Source organism: Callorhinus ursinus, unplaced genomic scaffold, assembly GCF_003265705.2.
Source record: "Callorhinus ursinus isolate GAN/ISIS: 27379988/994484 unplaced genomic scaffold, GSC_fseal_2.0 scaffold12, whole genome shotgun sequence".
Lineage (NCBI taxonomy): Eukaryota > Metazoa > Chordata > Mammalia > Carnivora > Otariidae > Callorhinus > Callorhinus ursinus.
The window spans coordinates 79,262,924-79,282,258 of NW_027397074.1; the positions used below are offsets into that span (position 1 = coordinate 79,262,924).

General features: G+C 44.1%; 2 long non-coding RNA genes across 2 annotated transcripts; both read left to right on the top strand.

The window, feature by feature from the left end:
* The first annotated feature begins 2,707 nt into the window (after nt 1-2,707).
* LOC112811054 (uncharacterized) lies at nt 2,708-5,812 on the top strand. The gene is made up of 2 exons (XR_003204956.2): nt 2,708-3,185; nt 3,285-5,812. It is a non-coding gene; the product is annotated as an uncharacterized lncRNA (long non-coding RNA).
* A 2,419-nt stretch (nt 5,813-8,231) lies between these two features.
* On the top strand, nt 8,232-13,307 carry LOC112811055 (uncharacterized). The gene is made up of 3 exons (XR_012380381.1): nt 8,232-8,606; nt 11,942-12,120; nt 13,127-13,307. It is a non-coding gene; the product is annotated as an uncharacterized lncRNA (long non-coding RNA).
* Nucleotides 13,308-19,335: the final 6,028 nt, after the last annotated feature.

Consider the following 19,335-nt stretch of genomic DNA (forward strand, 5'->3'; position numbering starts at 1 on the left):
GCCATCATGAAGCGGTGTTAACCCTGCATTACAGAGGAGGAGGCTCAGGTTCGGAAAGGTTGATGGCCTCGTGCATGGACTCAGAGCTGATAAATGGTTGGAGCCAGATTACAAAGGCCAGTCTGTTTGCGTCTGTGTGGGAGGTGCAGGAACCTCGGGGTCACTGGGAGGAAGGGGTTGTCCATCTTCAGACCAGGCTAGGAGGGTCTCTGTGTGTCCTGCAACCACTGGTGGTAAAGGCATCATGATTCTGGCCGCGGAGAGGTCCTAGAGGCAGCTGGTCTGGTCGGTGGCCCAGACTTAGAGAGCTGAGCTTTGAGAAAATCATTCCTTCATGACATGCAGCAGAGATACAGAGGTGGATAAACAAGGGAAGGGAAATCTGTGAGAAGCTATTGTTAAAATGAGGGAAGCGGGAGAAGCAAGTCAGTGGTCCCTTCAAGCACGTAAGATGTACGGGAAAACAATACTAATTAAAATCCAAGCTGATGCTGATCAGTTTGCCTTTAAGTGGTTGGAAAATGGGGAAATATATATCGAAGGCGAAATTGACATCTCCACTACCCTTTTGCTTGTGAAGCCTGGTGACCAAGAGAGAAAGCTGGAGATATGGCAGAAGGCCACAGTGGAAGTTTGGTGGGCACTCTAATAAATCATTCAGCACTGGAGGAGACTCGCAGGGGCCAAAAGCAGGCCAGTTTCCCCACATCAGAGCTCGGAGGCATCTTATCTTGGTCTGGGAGGATTTGGGTTTTGTTCCTTAGAGGAGGGGGGCCACCAATAAGGTTTTGAAAGTTATGCCAGGAAAGCAAATGAACAATCTATTCATAATGCAGCCTGTTAGGGGCCCCAAGGATCAGTTTACCACCCCCCCCCATCTTTATTGCATACCTTTCATCAGGATGATAAGGGTGAAACAGTCTGACTCCTTCTCAGGGGGAGGTTTGGAGCACTTATTTATTTTATTATTTTTTATTTTTAAAAATTTATTTATTTATTTGAGAGAGAGTAAGAGAGAGTGTGCATGACTGGGGGAAGGGGCAGAGGGAGAGAGTCTTCAAGCTGAGCCTCCTACCCTCATGCTGAGTGAGGAGGCCAAGTGGGCTGGATCCCAGGACCCTGAGATCATGATCTGAGCAGAAATCTAGAGTCAGACACTCAACTGACTGAACTACTCAGGCGCCCCTTATATATTTTAGAAGTGACTTAGAAACCAGAGGCACAATGATAAGGAGCTGAGGACAAAAAGCAGTATGGAGATGAATGAATTGATAGAAGGAATTCTGTTTTTAAGCTCCAGAATTAATAGAAGATCCCAACTTAGATCAATAGCTTCCAGAGGCATCATCCCATCCCTTGTAGCTCTGAACGGTGAATTCAAACTGCTTTCAGGACACAGTTGTGACTGCCCCTCCCCACACCCACACGTGTCCTGTGCCCAGTGATTCATTAGTTCAGTATAACACCCAGAGGTCATCACAGCACGCGCCCTCCTCAATACCCATTGCCCTGTTACCCCTCCCCCACCCTCCTCCCCTCTTTACATTTTTAATGGTTAAAAAAATAAAAAGAATGATATTTTGTGACATATGATAATTATATGAAATTCAGATTTCAGTATCTGTAAAGGAAATTTTGTAGGAACGCAGCCACGCTCTTTTCTATCCATACTACGTCTGACTGCTTTTGCGTTACAGTGGCAGAGCTGAGTGGGGGGGACAGAGACTGCCTCGTGCTCAACACTGAAACCATGTACTATCTGACCCCTTACAGAGAAAGTTTGCAGACCCTTGACATAAAAAAGTATTATGAGATGGATCAACATTCTCGATGATCTGCACACCTTCTGAATGATAAAGCTTCTGAAAGAAAGCATAACAAATTCCCCTCCTCACCTTGAAGTGGGCAAAGATTTCTTAAGGAGGGCAAGGAATGTTCTCATCTTGAAAAAGTACATTGTTTTTTTATCAGAAATTAAAAGTTCTGTTCATCAAAAGATATTAAGATAGATAGACGGCTATCTGAGAGAGGGCAGGTAGCCATCATATAAAGAATTCCTACAAATCAATAATAAAAACGACAATTCAATAAGAAATAGCAAAAGATGTGAACAGGGTGTTACTATACATATTATACACACACATATATGAACAGGGTATTAGTATATATTACACATGCACATGTATATATTACATGTGTAGTTCCCTCTTCGTGATAACGTTGGGTTTATTTCCCCAGCTGCTTACATTTTTTGGCTGCTAGAACTCCATGGTCAGCCTCTTCCAGGAATTGCCTTTGGTTAAAGAGAGCACTTTGCCCAGAGCCCTATCCCTTCCCCGGGCAGCGGGCATCTAATGACTGGCTGGTATCCCCTTTCCTAGAACACTAATTGATGAGATTTAGAATATGTATTCTTTTCTTGGAACCATGTTTGCTTCGTGCTTCCCTCGTGAACACGTGCAAAGGGTGAGTTAGACACAGGTGGACATCCACTCACCCAGAGCTGGGCCCTGCTGAATCCTGGCGCCCAAGTCTGTACCTGGCCTGCTTGGGCCACTTGAGGACGCTGTGGACCCACTGAGCGGGCCGCGGGAGGCAGCGTCTGGGAGAGGGAGGGTTAAGGAGAAGCAGTCTTGCCTTGTTCCTGGCATCAGGGAGATTGTTGATCAATCAGAGTCAGTGCTGGTGCCTGAAGGGCCCATCACAGTCTTCTCACATTTACTGATGCTCAGGTGTGTTTGCCACAACAGGGAGCTATGAACTCCACCTTTCTTGGTGTGAGGGCCTCTCTTGGAGCCTACATTGGTGCAGAGTGTGATGAAGGCTTCTGTGGGGCAGCCTGAGTAACCTGAGCCAGGTGCAGAGAAAGGAGCACAGAGGAAAACAGAGAAGCTGTGGGAGATGGCCACCCAGCTCAGCACGGCCAGCCCCGGCTGCCCAGCAGGCGCCTGGACAGATTGGAGGAGGGCCTGCAGCAGCTGAGCCTGCCCAGGGAGTGCAGGGGGCCTGCGGGAGCCGACAAGGACAGTGACATCAGAACGGTGACATCACAGGCAAGCCCTATGAATAGAGATAAGGGAGGAAGACCAGAGCCCTGAGTCAGAAGATGCGCTGTCCTGTCCTGCCTGAATCTTCCAGGGGCACCCAGCTGCTCTGCTGTGTGGCCCTCTGTCTCCTGGGGGCAGGTGAGTCCTGAGCTCAGGTGGGACATCCCTTGAACTGATGCTGGAATCTCAAATTCCTTCCTAGACCAGGTCATCAGCGGCTATTTCCTCCCTCTACAGGTCCAGTGGGTGCTGAAGTCATCCAGACCCCCAGACACCTAATCCAAGGCCGCGGGGGGAAGGCTGTTCTGAAATGCCATCCTATCACTGGGCACAGCAGCGTGAGATGGTACCAGCAGGCCCCGGGCCAGGGCTCCCGGTTCCTCATTGAGTATTATGAACAGGAGCAGAGAGAGACAAAGGAGACATCCCGGAGTGGTTCTCAGCTCAGCAGTTCATAGGTCTCCAAGCCTCTGAAATCAACATTTCCCTAAAATTGAATGGGTTTCCTGGCCCTTAACCAACAAGATGTCGCAGACCACCGTGTCTTCCATCTCTGTACTGGCTAAGCTGTGGTGGGGAGGTCATACATCATGGTGTCGGGTTACCATACCTATTGCCTGCCCACTTCTAGAACCTGCTGCAAGCCAGAGAATGTGTATCTGTCCGGTCACAGTTCCACTAGGGTGGGGCCAGGGTATTCCCCCAATGCAAGAGCTGAGGGACTAGGGGGTTTCCAGTCTACCGGAGATTCAGCCAAGGAAATAGGAGCCCCCTGGGGATCTCAAGCAGAATGGGAGTTAATATGGGAACTAGTGCTTCTAAACCATTGGACGTTCTGGAGGAAGGAGGTTCTGCAGAGGCTGCAGTTCGCTCATACGTCTAGCACTTTCCATCAGAAAAGCTGAAATTGCTACTTCTGCCCAGGCCGGTAACTGCAGAAAACAGCAGAGAGCTACAGTTAAGTACATGTGCGGCATAGCCGTTTCCCGGTGGCAGGTACAAACTTATTAGTGAACACACACGGTTTTAATTCTATTCCTTTTCTGGGAACTTATAGAAAATTCCCTTATTTATTGCTCATTTTCTCTGTGCCATATACTTAAGTACATTATTTCGATTAATTCTCTCGGGCCTTGTAGATGATTTGCTGAAGGAGGCGCAGCTCACAGATATGGGACGCATGCCAACCTAACTGCTACCCCCCTTCCGCATTTTGGTAGAGGAAGGCATCTTCACAATTGGAACACTGACCTAAAAGTACCTTCCAGAAACATGGGCCCTGACACAGTCATTTGCGCAGGGAGGCTACCTGCTGAAAGAGGACTTCTGAGATTTCCATCTGTTCATATTCGGACCTGCCTTGGACTGGTGACCAGGACAATATTTGACTGGGTTTTCCCACTTGTAAACTAAGGCCAATAATATGTGTCTTGCAGAGATTTTATGCAAGAAAATAAAACAAATTGCCTAACACAAAGATTAGGCCCAAGAAATCTTGGTTCCCCCGTTAGCTCTGACAAAGCTCTGGCCTAACACAATTATTTACTGGGTGCAATTCTGGGATCAAAGGCAGGCATGGATTACTTTTGCCTGACTCACCTATGTTCCAGACACGAAGTCATCTGAAATGTAAATACAGTCATCTGATAATGTATTATGTGAAATTAACTGCAAACGGTTGCCTCTTATGGGAATGAGAAAATGAGGTCTATGACAGCACTCTTTGTTTGATATTAAGTCTGATATGCAAGAAGGTGCTGTGCTTCCAGAACATTGCAGCTTTGGTGCGACTGATGATCACACAGAAGATCTGATAAAGGAAGGTACAGTTTTATTCAAAAGAGTCCATCATGGTAGAGCCTCTAGGGCCTTCTGTCCTGCCTCTGATTTCACCCTCCACTGCTGTGGACAGTATTTTCATGCAGGTCTGCCTCCATTCACCTCATGCTGACGGCGTGCCCCTCACACACATGCCCTGATCCCTGGGCTTTCGGCCCCAGGGCTGTCTGTGACATCATAGGTTTAGCTGCAGGCATGCTAATGCTCCTGGCGGGACAGGAGCCAAGACACAAAACCTCCAGGATCTGCATTCAGGGGGACAATTCAAGGAGGCATTTCCTAGGCTTCTCAGAAGGTCCCAGTGGAATCCATCTCCTGATGCCCCCGCATATCCTCAATATTGCTCCTTTATCCGGTTCTTTCCTTCCCTCTTCCCTTCTGCTCTCTGACAGCGATGGAAAAAGGGGACCATTGGAAGACCCTTCCCTTTGGAAGAGACCGCCATTTTTCCTTCATCCGTATTGTCATCCATCCTCTCCAAGTCTTATAATAACATATATGAATGAATCTTTTCCCAGTTTGTTTTGGTTTATTTTGAATCCCCAACAGACTCCTATGGGTCTCTGCTCCCTTAATGCTCCAAACCTATTTGTAACTGAACAGACTAGGGTTATGTTTACAAAAGCAGAGTCTGCCTGGATTTTCTTCATTAATTCAACAAACATTTATTGAATACATGTGCAGAGCATATCCAGGTTTTATGGAGCCTAAACCTTATAAATTTTAGGGTGCTATGTGAAAAAGACAATAGAAAAAAAAATTTAGGTCTTGGAAAGGTCCTGTGCAAATGAGAAGGGCCTGAAGTTATTCTTCATTGACTTTATGGCCAGCCCACCCTTCACTCTTCACCACGTGTAGGAAGTATTCCAGGTGTTTGGGAAACACCAATGCAAAAAAAAAAAAGGCAAAACAAAACAAAACAAAAACAGACAAAGCTTCGAGATGAGGTCTATGTTTTTAGCAAATTTTGTGGGGCGCCTGGGTGGCTCAGTTGGTTAAGCAAATTTTGTGACAAATTTGTGAATCAATAATTAATTTAAAAATAAATTTACAAAGAAATATTCCTGGTAAATGCTTATCCCCCTAAAGAAATTAGGTATCATTAAGGATATTGATACTCTGAGTAGATCATACTCTATTATGAGAACAATCCTTAGATCTCTGAGATCCCACGTACCCTACCCCAAAGAATGTGAGTCCTAGCTGAATAAATCCCCCTTTTTTTTGTACCGACGCAGCCATGGGAAGTAGACTTATTTGCTGTGTGGTTCTTAATCTCCTGGGACCAGGTGAGTCCTGTGCATAAGGGGAGAGTACTTCCTGGGTTTTCCAGGCCCCAGCCACAAGCCTTTATGTGAGGCACTCCTTGTGTCAGATTTCTGATTCCATGTCCTTTCTCACTGTTGTGTGATTGTTGGAATTACCCAGGAAGAGTATGTCAAGAATGCAGCCACAGGAATAGAGAAGCTTCACACTGAGATACGACCTATCTAGGAAATAACAGTGTGTACTGATATTGACTAGCTGTAAGTCTGACACTAGAGCAAATGTATGGTTCGATCTATATGCACCCATTGGGTGGGTGCAAGACGTTCTGAATGGAGACAACACAATTCCATGTAAACCCATGGATGAATATCTCATCCACATTGTTAATGAGCTTCCTCTTTTTTCACGGAAAGCAGAATCATGGAACTAAGAACTAATGTGGGCTGGTGCTCCGTGGCCTCGTCTGAAATAAAGGGGAGGAATCTGACTCGTGAGAGCCTAAAGACCTGAGTACAGATGGCAGGGCTCCCATCACTCAGGGCACTGTGAGACAACATAAAATAATTCCTCAAGTTCCAATGACCCTGACCTCGAGACTTTGAAAACTTTCTGGACATGGTTATTTTAAGCAAGAAAATCACTGTAGGCTGAACATCCAATTATCCAGAGTTAAGGCAGAGAGAAAAACTAAAAGGTATTTGGAGGCAAATTTCGAGCAGAAAAGTCACCAAAGAACCAGGACCATCATAATACTTTTTCTTAGTCTACAGAAATATTATGAAAAAATTGTAACAGGATGCAAATAAGGAATTGTATCATTATTCATAGAGGAACAAGTTTCCTTACTCAAAGGTAGAGGAAGAGTATATATACATATAAGATTTCTTCAAAAAGCAAACTAACAAATTCTCCCCCTTCTGAGACATTCAACTTTGTATATATTGAAATGATTCGTTCTTGTGGGGAAAGGGGTATGGCAGGTTAGCTCTGCAGCTCAAGCATTTGTCAAGGACAGTGATGTCACTGAGTGACGGGAAGCCCAAGTTCTATTTCCCCAAAACAAAACTAGAAGACATGAGATTCTGCCTTTCACCTGAAATGGTCACCAGGCTCTTCTTCTGTGTGGCTCTTTGTCTCCTGTGGGCAGGTGAGTACAGGTGGGCTTCCTTCCCTGGAATTCCCAAGACCTCAACACAAGCCTTCCTCCCAAGATGACAACATTAGTCTGTGTCACTCTCTATTACAGGACACACGGATGCTGGCATCACCCAGAGTCCAAGATACAAGATAGCGAGCACAGGAAAGAAGGTGACTCTGGGATGTCACCAGACAGAGAACTATGACTATATGTACTGGTATCGACAAGACCTGGGACATGGGCTGAGGCTGATCTATTATTCAATCGATATTGGCAGCACTGATAAAGGAGAAGTCTCCGATGGGTACAATGCGTCTAGATCAAATAAGGAGGATTTCCAACTCATACTGCTATCTGTTGCCTCCTCCCAGACATCTGTGTACTTCTGTGCCAACAGTTACCCCACAGCCCTGCACAGCTGCCTCCTCTTTGCACATAAAGGGTAGTTAGACTGAGCTGCCCTGAACTCACGAGGCCTGGTCCGAGCCCCAAAAAGGCCCTGCCTCTGGTGGAGTCACAGAACTCTTGCCAGCATGAGAGCCTTACGACAGTGGGCAATATGACCCTCGGGGTTGAAGTCCGTCCCTACACCAGTCTCAGCCTGACTGGACATCACCGCAACATCCTTAGCTTGCTGGTTCTCTCTTCTGCTGGCCTCTCTTTCCACTCGCAGAAGGAAAACGCATCTTTAGTTCAGATACAGGAAGATTCCCTTGATGATCTCAAAGCCCCCACATTCTTCTCTCCCTTCTGAGTTTCAGTGACTTCTTTACTCCTTACTCCTTTCCCCAGACTCTGCTACCCTTCAACTTACAAGTCATAGACCTTCACTCATATGGTCTCTGCTACTGGCTGCCTTTCTTCTGTGAGGGAATAGAGCTGCAAGGTCCTGTAATGTTTGCCCCTCCCCCCGTCGCTCCACCATCCCCCTGCCCAGTCTCCCAGGCTCTGTCTGCCCCAGCCACACTCACACACGTTCAGTTATTTCCTTGCATGCGCCATGTTCTTTTCTTCCCTTGGAATCTTTTTTTTTACAGGCTATTTCTTCACTAAACATATGCCCCTCCCTCTTAGTTCTGGAACTCTACTTCATCCCTCATATGAAAATCTATTTCAGGTCTACTTTTAATTATGAAAAGTAAAACTTAAACTTTACTAGAATAAATTAGGAAAACTATTTTTAAGCATTTATTTGAGGAAGGATTTTTTTTTTTTTTTAAGTGGAGACACAGAAGAACACAAACCACAAAGAAAACTATAATTCCGGTCGCATGAAACTCTTCTGCATCAAAACACACCATAAAAATGAAAAGGTAAGCCACAGACTGGGAAAAGACACAAGGAGTGCAAACCAATGATAAAGAATTGGTGTGACAGACGCCATTCCTGCCCACCGAAGCCCCATGGCTGCTTCGCAATTACCAGCGTCATTTGCAGTTATGGAGTTGGGAACCTACAACCAAGTTCTGAACAATGGGAAGTGTGTAAAAATTATCTAAGTCTCTTCCAAGCCTTGCCTTTTAAATTGTCCTGTGGCATTGTGTTGGGGGTCCCCAAGTATACGCCCATGTTTGGAGGTTCGCTGAAAGGATTCACAGGAGATGCATCTAGTTGTAGTCAGGGCTAAGAGTTATTAGTGACACAGTAACTATTCAGTGGCGGATCACAAGGGGAAAAGACACAAGTGGAGTCTGAAGGAATCCACAGACAGGCGTCCTTATGCTCTCCTCCTCCGTGGAGGGGTCACACAGAGCTCACACTTCCCCCAGTGGCAAAAAGGCAGCAACATGGGTACGGTGTTTCTGCCACGGGAGCCCCTTAGGGACTTAATGGCCAGGTTTTTATTGGGGGCTGTTCATATGGGCACTCACTGCCCACCACATACTAAAAATGTAGTTTCCCAGAAGGAAATCTGGTGTTCAGCATAAACTACGTGTTTGCATGAACAGTCTAGGCAAAGTGAACCATCCTTCTTAGTTGGGAAAAGTTGGTATCGGCACAGATAACTTTACCAGCCAAGTCCCCAGATGGCAGCCAATGGCCCATCTTGCAAGCAGCCTTTCTGAGCACAACAGTCTCACGCTGTGTTAACTGCTTTCTGTGCAGACACCCTTCAACTCTCTTTCCCATGCTGTGATGAACTCGGAATGTACAAGTTATAGATTGCTGAATTATAATATGGAAGCAGCCTGGCTCACTGGATCGTAATTTGGTGGACAACCACTGAAGATTAACCTCTTCACGCCACATTGTGTTCTGTGGTCACGAGAAATCTGCGGTCACTGGTTAAACCACTGAGATTTTAGGATCTGTTTTATTTTCTGTAGCATAGCTGACCTCGTCTAATGGTATCCAGAAGGAATAAAGAATTCTCATTACTTAATAAGAAAGAAAACCCAATAAAAATGGCAATATTTAATGTAGGTGATTCACATAAGAGTAAACATGAATTACCACTAAACATGTAGATAGATCCTCAAGCTTACTTAGAATCAAAGTATTGTATACAGAAATAAGTTATGACTTCAAACTTACCAGACTGGAAAATTTTCACCTCTCTCTCCTATCAGGCCCTAGTAACCTCTAATCTAGTTTCTGTCTGCATGAATTTGCCCCACAGAAACCCCATATTCTTCCTTTCGTGTCTGGCTTTTTTTTCACTGAGCATAATGCTTTCCAGGTTCATCCATGTTGTAGCCTGGATCAGAACTTCATTCCTTTTTATGGCCAAATAATATCCCATTGTATGGATAGACGGCATTTGTATGTCCCTTCAACAGTCGATGGACATTTGAGATGTTTTCACCTTTTGGCTCTTGTGAATAATTCTGCAATGAACATTGGCCTACAAGTATCTGAGTTCCTGTTTTCTATTCTTTGGGGCATATACCTAGAGGTGGAATTGTTGGGTCATACGGTAATTCTATGTTTAATTTTTTCAGGCACTGTCAAGCTGTTTTTCTCAGCAGCTGTACCATTTTACATTACATCTGCAATGTAGAAGGGTTCCAATTTCTCTACATCCTCACCAACACTTTTTTCCTCCTCCTCTCTCTACAGCATCCTAGTTAAATGTGAAGTAGAACCTCACTGTGGTTTTGATTTGCATTACCTTAATGACTAGTGGTGGTAAGCATCTTTTCATGCACTCATTGGCCATTTGTAAATCTTCTTTGGAAGTAATGTCCTTTTTGTCTGGTCGTCTTTCAGAGTTTCTCTTTGTCTTTATATTTTAGTAGTGTTACTGGGATGAGGCTCAATGAGATTGAGGATAAAGTTCACTTGGGAGATTGGTTGCTGGTTATATTTTCAGTGCATGTCGTACTCCTGAAACCTTTGTAATATACTATAGAAGAGACAAATGAGTGAATTCACCAATATTGTGGGGAACCAGGATTCCTACTAAGAGAAGGGAGGTATAATAATAAAAAACAAAACAGGGAAAGATGAGGAAGAAATTTGTTTTGATTTGAATTGGAGGTATCCATATGAACTTATAATTTAAAGATGATGTAGTTCCTAATTCTATCCATGGAAAGGTCTAGGAAACAATTAAAAAACCAACTAATTGTTTTATTTTCCTTGTAGGTTGTGCTTCCAGTACCAATGAGCAATCCCATTGCAGAGGACTTGATTTCTAAAGGTTATTCCTCAATAGAAGGGACAGGGCAGAAATTACTTCTTCCAGATCCAGGGCAGAGAAAGTACTAGGAGCATTATCTACACATCACATACAGTCTATACTTACCAAGATATTTAACTTGTAATAATGCAGGAATTCTGACCATGGGCCATTTAACTGGTCAGCAGGCTGGGCTCTTCAAAAAATCAAAGTCATGAAAACCATTATAGATAAGTTGATGACGGAGATGCCTATTTTATTTATTTTTTATTTTATTTTATTCTGTTACATTAGTCACCATATATTACATCATTAGTTTTTGATGTAGTGTTCCATGATTCATTGTTTGCATATAACACCCAGTGCTCCATTCAATACGTGACCTCCTTAATACCTATCACCGGGCTAACCCGTCCCCCCACCACCCTCCCCTCTAGAACCCTCAGTTTGTTTCTCAGAATCCATAGTCTCTCATGGGAAGATGCCTTTTTAAAAGTGACTAAAGAGACCTGACAACCAAGTTGATCAACAACATGATCTTTGATTTTGTCCCAGAGGAGAAAAATTCAAAATCTTGAAGGGACACTTCTAGGACAGCTGGAGGAGGTTGAATGTGAAGTATATATTAGATAATAATATTGTTTTGATTGCAATGCTGGCATTTCTGATTATGTAGGAGAATGTCCTCTTTTTATAGGAGAGACCAACTGAATTACTAAGGATAAAATGTTCCAGAAGTTAAAGGTAAAATGTATACAAAGAGATAAAGCAAATGTTACAAAATGTCAGCAATTGGTGTACAGATGTACAATTTATTGTTCTGTTCATTTTACCATTCTTTCAGCTTTCCCACAGGTGAAAAGTTGAAGGAAAAAATCTTAAGATCCCACAATATTGGCATTATTTCAGTGTGATGGTATTTATTATATTCATTTTTAATTTAATCTCTGAGACATTCTGTAGTTACAATGAAATAAGTCTATAAGAGAAGACCTCTTGCAGCTCTATAGTGTATTTTCCACGCAGGAGATAGGGTAAGATTGAAAAGACATCCCAAAAGACAAGACAATTCATAGCTTGAAGACAAAACAGCTCCATATCTCTGAGATGAGCACAAAATTTAACCAGCAGTGAATGCCAAGAGGCCTTTCAGCAAATGTATAGGACCATTTTCTCTGCGTCAAGAGAGTTGGAACATCCTAAAGGTTAGTAAAAAACTCACAAGGTGGGAAGCTGACTTGACTGTAAACAGAAGAAAACAAGTGTGTCCCCAAGTTGTGGTTGAACAGCATGTATCTGCCTAATGAGGAGACAAGAGGATCAGATGGAGCTGAGAGGATTTACCCTCCCAAGCTCTGTCCCTCCCAAGCTCTGTTGTCCCTCACGAGCACGGTCCCTCGTGAGTGCTGGCCCTCATGAAAACTGTCCCCTCACTAGCAGTGTCCTTCATGAGCACTGTCCCTCATGAGCTCTAATACTCGCCTGATTCCAATGAGGCACTACAGATGGTCATAGATTTCATCAGCCGGGCTGCCCAGGAGGCAAGCGAGGCCTGGGAATACATGGGGAGTGCCTTTCCTGGGACCGGCAGACCTCAATTTCAAGCATGCCGTAGGTAGCCTGATAGGCCCCTTTGGCAGCTGCCCAGCCTCCATCCACTTGAATGCTGTTGTCACTCGGCACTTTTAACCCCTGGTCCCAGGTCGGAATAAGTAGTGATATCTTGATATGAAAAAATCTCTCCATATTGGAGTTATCAACTGGTGCCAACTAAGCTGGGCTCAGATCAACTGCTTTTTTACTCAATGAGAGAGAAATTTGTGAGAGAAACGGGTGGATCTGGTAATTCCCCATCTCTGGGTCTTCACTTGATAACCTTGACATGTAAGCCCTAAGTTTTTGAGACTCAGCAGAATATATCTGAGCACACGGCTATACTGTTCCCACCTCTCTGGACACACATGTTCTCATTTTGTCCCTTCATACCAACTAGCAGGACTCTCTCCAACCCTCCCGCGCTTCCTAGCTCACCACCCAGACAAGGGAAGGAAGTGTGTTTATAGCTAATGTTGCCCTGTTTAAAAAGAAGAAGAAGGAAGCCAGATACCAACCACTGAATTCAGTTCTATTACTCTAGAAGTTTTTTTAAGATTCCAGAAGGTCTGTTCTGTTTTGTATTTATTGTTATCGTATCCACTCTGGTATTTTCAGGGATTAGAGAGTTTTCCAGCCTTCCCAGATAAGACTGAAGATGCTACATTGATGAACTAGATGTATAGGAAGCCCCATGATGAAGACCTTGGTACATAAAGCACCGTGGAGATTGGAGTAAGCAAGGAGGAAACTAGTCTTTGACCTTCAGATGGAATAAAAGCTTCCACCTTAACCTGCACTCAGGGATCATTTTATTCCGTTACCTTTGAGTGTGTCACTTAGTTCCATGTGCTTCTAGGATAATGCTGTAGCAATTTCCCCAGCCTCCATCCTGTCTAAGCTCGTGTGACTGGGAGAATGGAGAGCGTGGTGAAAGAAAAATGTCCAGAGGGAAGGATGATTCCAGAAAATACAAAGAGGTTATGACATTATAGTTCACGGTGAGTTGTCTTTGATACATCGAAGTGGAAACATCCAGCAGAATGAGAAGGTGGTGGGAAATGTAGAGGCGTGGTGGTCAACCCCATCACTCACACCCTGGAACAATGGAACAATGCGTGAAGACACTTGGATAAACGTACACACAGTCTACAGATACGTTCAATAACCTCCTAGATTTGGTTTAGTTTGTAACACTCGGTTTCTAAGTCTGTGGCCATTTGCAGAGACACTCATGTCACGACAGGAACTGCTTCCTGGGGACAACAGGGATGCCCATCCTCCTCTGCTCATGTTCACAAGGACGCTGACCTGGTGAACCTCCCGTTCCCGTCCTGACCCTGCCCGGGGCACCAGGCTCCTCCACTGAGTTGCCTTCTGTCTTCTGGAGGGTGGGTGAGTCCTTAGAACACTAAGATCTCTCTGCATGTTATCTTTCCAGTGATTACTCCACTCTTTCTTTTTTTTTTTTTTTTCCATTTTCAAATTCTTTTCTCCCCACAGAACTTGTAGAAGGTGGAGCCGCCCAGGCTCCCAGACATAAGATCACAGAAAAAAACAGGCCATGGCTTTTTGTGGTGTGATCTTAGTTCTGGCCACAGAATCCTTTACCGGTATCGACAGACCTGGGACAGGGCCTGGGGCTTCTGATTGCATTTGAGGATGAGGCCATATTAGATGATTCACAGCTGCCTCAGAATTGATTTTCTGCAGAGAAGCCCAAAGGAGTATACTCTACCCTCAAGATCTAGCCTGCTGAGGTGGGGACTCGATTTTGTATTTCTGTGCCAGCAGCTAACTTAGCCACAGCATCCCAGAAGCACTTCCTTTCTGCACACAAAACATTATGATTCCCCTTTCTAGTCAGCTCACAGAAGCTCTAGACGGAGGCCTTACCTTATCCTTCATTATGCGAGGGATAGAAGTGGGCTTGCAGAGATAAGCTATGATTCCTATAAAGGGAAGACAGGAGGACTGAAAATGTTGTTTGAAAATAATTACGACTCAGGTTTAGAAGCACTTCTTGGGGATAACGCAAGGATCCCAAACTGGACATGACTGGTCATACACTCAGGCCCCAAGGGCCAGTGATGGCTGTTCCCCTATGAAAATATGCAATCACAAAACATATGCAATAAACTCTAATAATACAGATGGCAAATCTTCGAGAGTAGCTAACAGCAGGCTCTCCCTCTGTGGTTCTTACCACTGTCTAAATTATTCGAATTGCTCTCCAGCTTGCTGTGGGAAGTTTTCTGCAGCAAAGTCTCAACACAGTATGTGCTTGGAGAACATTTTTTTCCTGTTCTCCTGGTGTTGTTAATGATGATGGTGTTGATAATTTCAGCTGTATTATTCAGCCCTTCTCCGACTTCAAAGGAATACACACCAATGGATATCCTGGCATCGAGTCCCAAATCTTGGCTCAAAATGAATTCTTTCTCCAGAGTGATCTAACTCTTCAAAGTAACCAACACAGTTCAGCACTGTGCCCCGGGCTTGAGCCAGCTAGTTCAGAGACTTTGAGGGCATCTCCAGCTGGCTGCCTTAGCGCATCAAAATAGCTCCCTCGCGCATTAAATATTCCTTAGTAAGAACTTCTGAAACAACCAGTTGCCCCCGATCCACTTATGCCCTCAGATTAACTCCTCAATTAACAACCTTTGTGTTGAGATCCATATCCTCCACTATAACTTCTGTCAGATTCCCTAAGAGAGTAGTGGCCATCGTTCTGAACCATTGGTTAGAACTCTTTAGTAAGCAGCTTCCTGAGATTTCCCTCAAAACACTGTTAGTTACTGCCCCTCAGCCCCTGTGGTTTTACTTCCTTCCTTATCCAACCAAGAGGTGAGTCGTAATTTACGTCCATTTATCCGGTGCACAGCTCTGCCCGTATCTTCATCCAGTTTACTCGTCGGACAACTTCAGTCATTGATGAATACAACTATCCACCATCTCTGTGCCAGAATTTTTATTTGGTCATTTTTCCAGTCTGCTGAGATATATATCTCCAGTAAATTAACATACCACGCTATATTAGTGTCAGGTGTACAATACAGTGATTCAACACTTCTACACATTACTCAGTGCTCATCGCGAGAAGTGCGCTCTTCATCCCCATCACCTGTTTCCCCCATCGCCCCACCCACCTGCCTCCTGGTGACCATCAGTTTGTTCTCTACATTTGAGACTCTGTTTTTTTGTTTGTCTCCTTTTTTCTTTGTTTATTTGCTATATTTTATAGTTACTCAGCCTAATAACATTTTCTGAGATTGTCCTTTATCTCTTCATAGATAGGAAACATAGTTGTTTCAGAGTCTGTCTGAATATTTTCACATCTGACATCTTTGTGGGGCTATTTTTGTCGATTTTCTTTTTCTGCTCCTTCTCAGTCATGATGTTTGTATTTTCATGGTGTTTGTATTTTTCCTTATGAATCCAATTATCTTTGGCTTTGTGCCAGACACTAGATTTGTAGAAATAAATTTTTGCTGGGTTGGACAGATCTTCCTCCAGAGAGAATTTCATTTTGCTTCTGCCAAGTGCATGGGGGTATAAACAACCTGGGGCCACCTGAATCAGAATTCAAGGCTTGAGGTGGCCTGGGTCACCTAGAGAACAGATTTATCTCTATCTCATCTTTACTTTGAATCTGTTAATTCATGTACATTTGGTACATTCTGGACTTTGATTTTTGTCCCTCTGGCCAGTGAGTCAGTCTCGTGAGCACTGAGTCGGGGTAGGCAAATGCCCCCAAAGGCAAAAAGAGACTGTTATGCTGTCCTCTCCAGCCACTCACCTTCTCCAAGATTCCAGCCTTGTGTCTCCCACTATATTTTTGAGACATTAATTAACTGAGGTTTTTGATGTTGTCATTTCACCCAACTATTTGGGGAACAACAGAAGGATTGATTTGAGAGCTCTTATTTGTAATTCTAGGGACTGAGGTCAAGGAATTTTATTTAGAATTTTATTTTATTTTTTTAAAGATTTTATTTATTTATTTGACAGACAGACACATAGCGAGAGAGGGAACACAAGCAGGGGGAGTGGGAGAGGGAGAAGCAGGCTTCCCGCAGAGCAGGGAGCCCAATGCTGGGCTCGATCCCAGGACCCTGGGATCGTGACCTGAGCCGAAGGCAGACACTTAATGACTGAGCCACCCAGGTGCCCCTTATTTAGAATTTTAAATCAAAATGCATTAATAGTAGATTCTTAGTCTATAATTTCTTTGTATTTAACTTAAATGGCATAGAGATGTTAAACTTTAATTTCAACTAGAAATTTTTTTAAAATGTAAAGGGTATTTATAATCAAATTGAGACATTTGTTTTTTGTCATTTTATTATTGGAGTATTTGTCATTGGAGTATTATTGGAGTACTTTTATGTTCTTTTTTACTTTTATCCATAACCTCTGGCATGTCATTGGACCATGTGGCAGGACAGGAAATAGAAAAAGGAGTGGATATTTAGACTTGAGCAGAGAACACAGAATGGACTTGGAACTCATTTAATTGCTGCACTGTCGTGATGCGTTTGAGCCGGTTTTTCATGAGTACACCCAAGGAGCAGTGGCTGGAATTGGGAAAATAACTAACAAGTGGCTCCATCTTCCCCACTTAAACCCAGTCTCCTGAGACATCACTTTATTCCACATTCCCCATTTTGGGAGATTTCCCTAAAGTAATACTCCTGTTCTTTTTTTTAAGATTTTATTTACTTATTTGAGAGAGAGAGAACAAGCAGAGGGGACGGGCAGAGGGAGAGGGAGACGCGGAACTCGATCCCAGGACCCAGGGATCAGGACCTGAGCTGAAGGCAGACGCTTAATTAACAAACTGAGCTACGCGGGTGGGCCTACTAATACTTCTGTTCTAATCTTCCCATTCCTTATCGACTTTTCTATATGGGAAGGGAAATAAGTGATCTCATTTAATTTCTTCATCTTTCTTTAGTCTCTCCTCATCTTTGTGCTTTCCTCCTGGTACCTAGACAAGAGATCGATTCCTTGGTGTTTTCTCAACATGAACTAAGATTAGTGGAGAACTTTATTTTTCATACTAGGTAGACTGCAGTTTGGAGGAGAGAGAAAATGAGTTAAATTCCGACTCAGTATAGTGTTAGCCAGACCATTGGGTTTCACATCTGAGCCCCATTATTTACCATTATTTTGGTATTTACCAATATCATCAAAAAGGACATTATCATGTCCACCTGTATGGCTCCAATGTCTGACTATCGGTTCCATCTTAGGCCACAATAAGACAATATTAGCTGTTGACCCTCTAATACTAACAAATCATACACCCATACCCCTTGTACTCAATGAAACAAGGCACAACTCCACTTCCGTCCTGACAAGAGAACACATCTGTGCTGTTTCTTCCCATTGGCCACTAGGAGGCACTGTGGCTTCACTGTCATCTAGAGTCCAGAAGGGCTGAACAAGCCCCCTGGAAGGAGAGGGTTTAAGGGTTAAACCATGGGGCTGGGTTTAGATTCAGGGAATTGCAGATACCTTGAATGCTGGCTGAGAATGAAGGAATTAAAGACCAAGGCTCCTTCCTCTATTTTATGGAGACACTTTTGTTCTGAACTGGACTCTGAATGGCAGGTATGCTTGTTGTGGTTTGCTGAAGGTGCGGGAGCTCACGGAGCTGGGGCTGGTGAGGTTTGCATGTTCTGGGCTGGGAAAAGCTGAGTGTCAGAGAAACTTTAGCGAGCCTGACCCAAACCAACCCCGGCCAGCCCATCTGCTCTGTGGTTCTGCAGCTGGTAAAGCAGGGAGACCTGCAGATGCTACCTTGGACCACATCAGAGGGACCCTGGCCCCAGGGAGCTGGCAGTCGCGGGGACACCACCCGCAAATGCACTTTCCAAGCAGGGACTGGGGTGGGCCAGAACAACAGAATTTCTCCCCAAGGTCTTCTGTTCTCACCAGGAAGATGCCACAATGTACTTTTGACTTTACCATTTGCTCCAGATTCCCATGTGCCCCTTGGAAGCAGATGATGTCTGGGGATAAGAGATAAGAAGGTTTTGCCTGGACCTTCCTTGGCCTGATTTCAGGTTCTTTCTATGTGATTGTGTATCAGTCTCTCCCCCTAACCTTATCTTGTATCCTGTACTGCCTCTTCTGCCCCAGTCCCATGGATACTGTAATTTATTCAATTCCTATTGCTGCTCTAACAAATTACCACATGTTTTATGGCCCAAAAGAATACGGATTTGTTATCTCACAGTTTTGCAAGTCGGGAGTCCAAAATGGATCTAACTGGGGTTAAAATTAAGGTGTCAGCAGGGTCATAGGGGCTCTAAGGACACTGTTTTCTTGCCTTTTTCAACCTCTAGGCCACCACCCTTCCTTGGCTCATAGAGCCCTTCCATCTTCCAAGCCGGCAATGGCCGGTCGAGGCTGTTCTCGTGCTATTATCACTCTGACTCTGACTCTGACTCTTCCTCCTTCTTCCACATGTTAGGACCCTTGGGATTATATTGGGCCCACCTTTAAATTTCAGTATACACTCCCTGTATTGAGGTCCGCTGATCAGCAGCCTTAATTCCATTTGGAACCTTCATTCCCCCTTGTTATGTAATATAACACACCCACAATTCTGGGGATGGGACATGGACATCTGTGGGGAGCCATCATTCTGTCTACCACACCTAGGTACACGGTAACAAGGAAAGAGCAAACAATGATCTTTTTGGAAACAGAATAATGGCCAGAGATTTACATTCTGGATCCAATAGAAACCAATAGACAAACAGGTACCTCAAGTAACATAATCCAGTCTGAAAAATATCTGCTTTTTGAAATTAGCA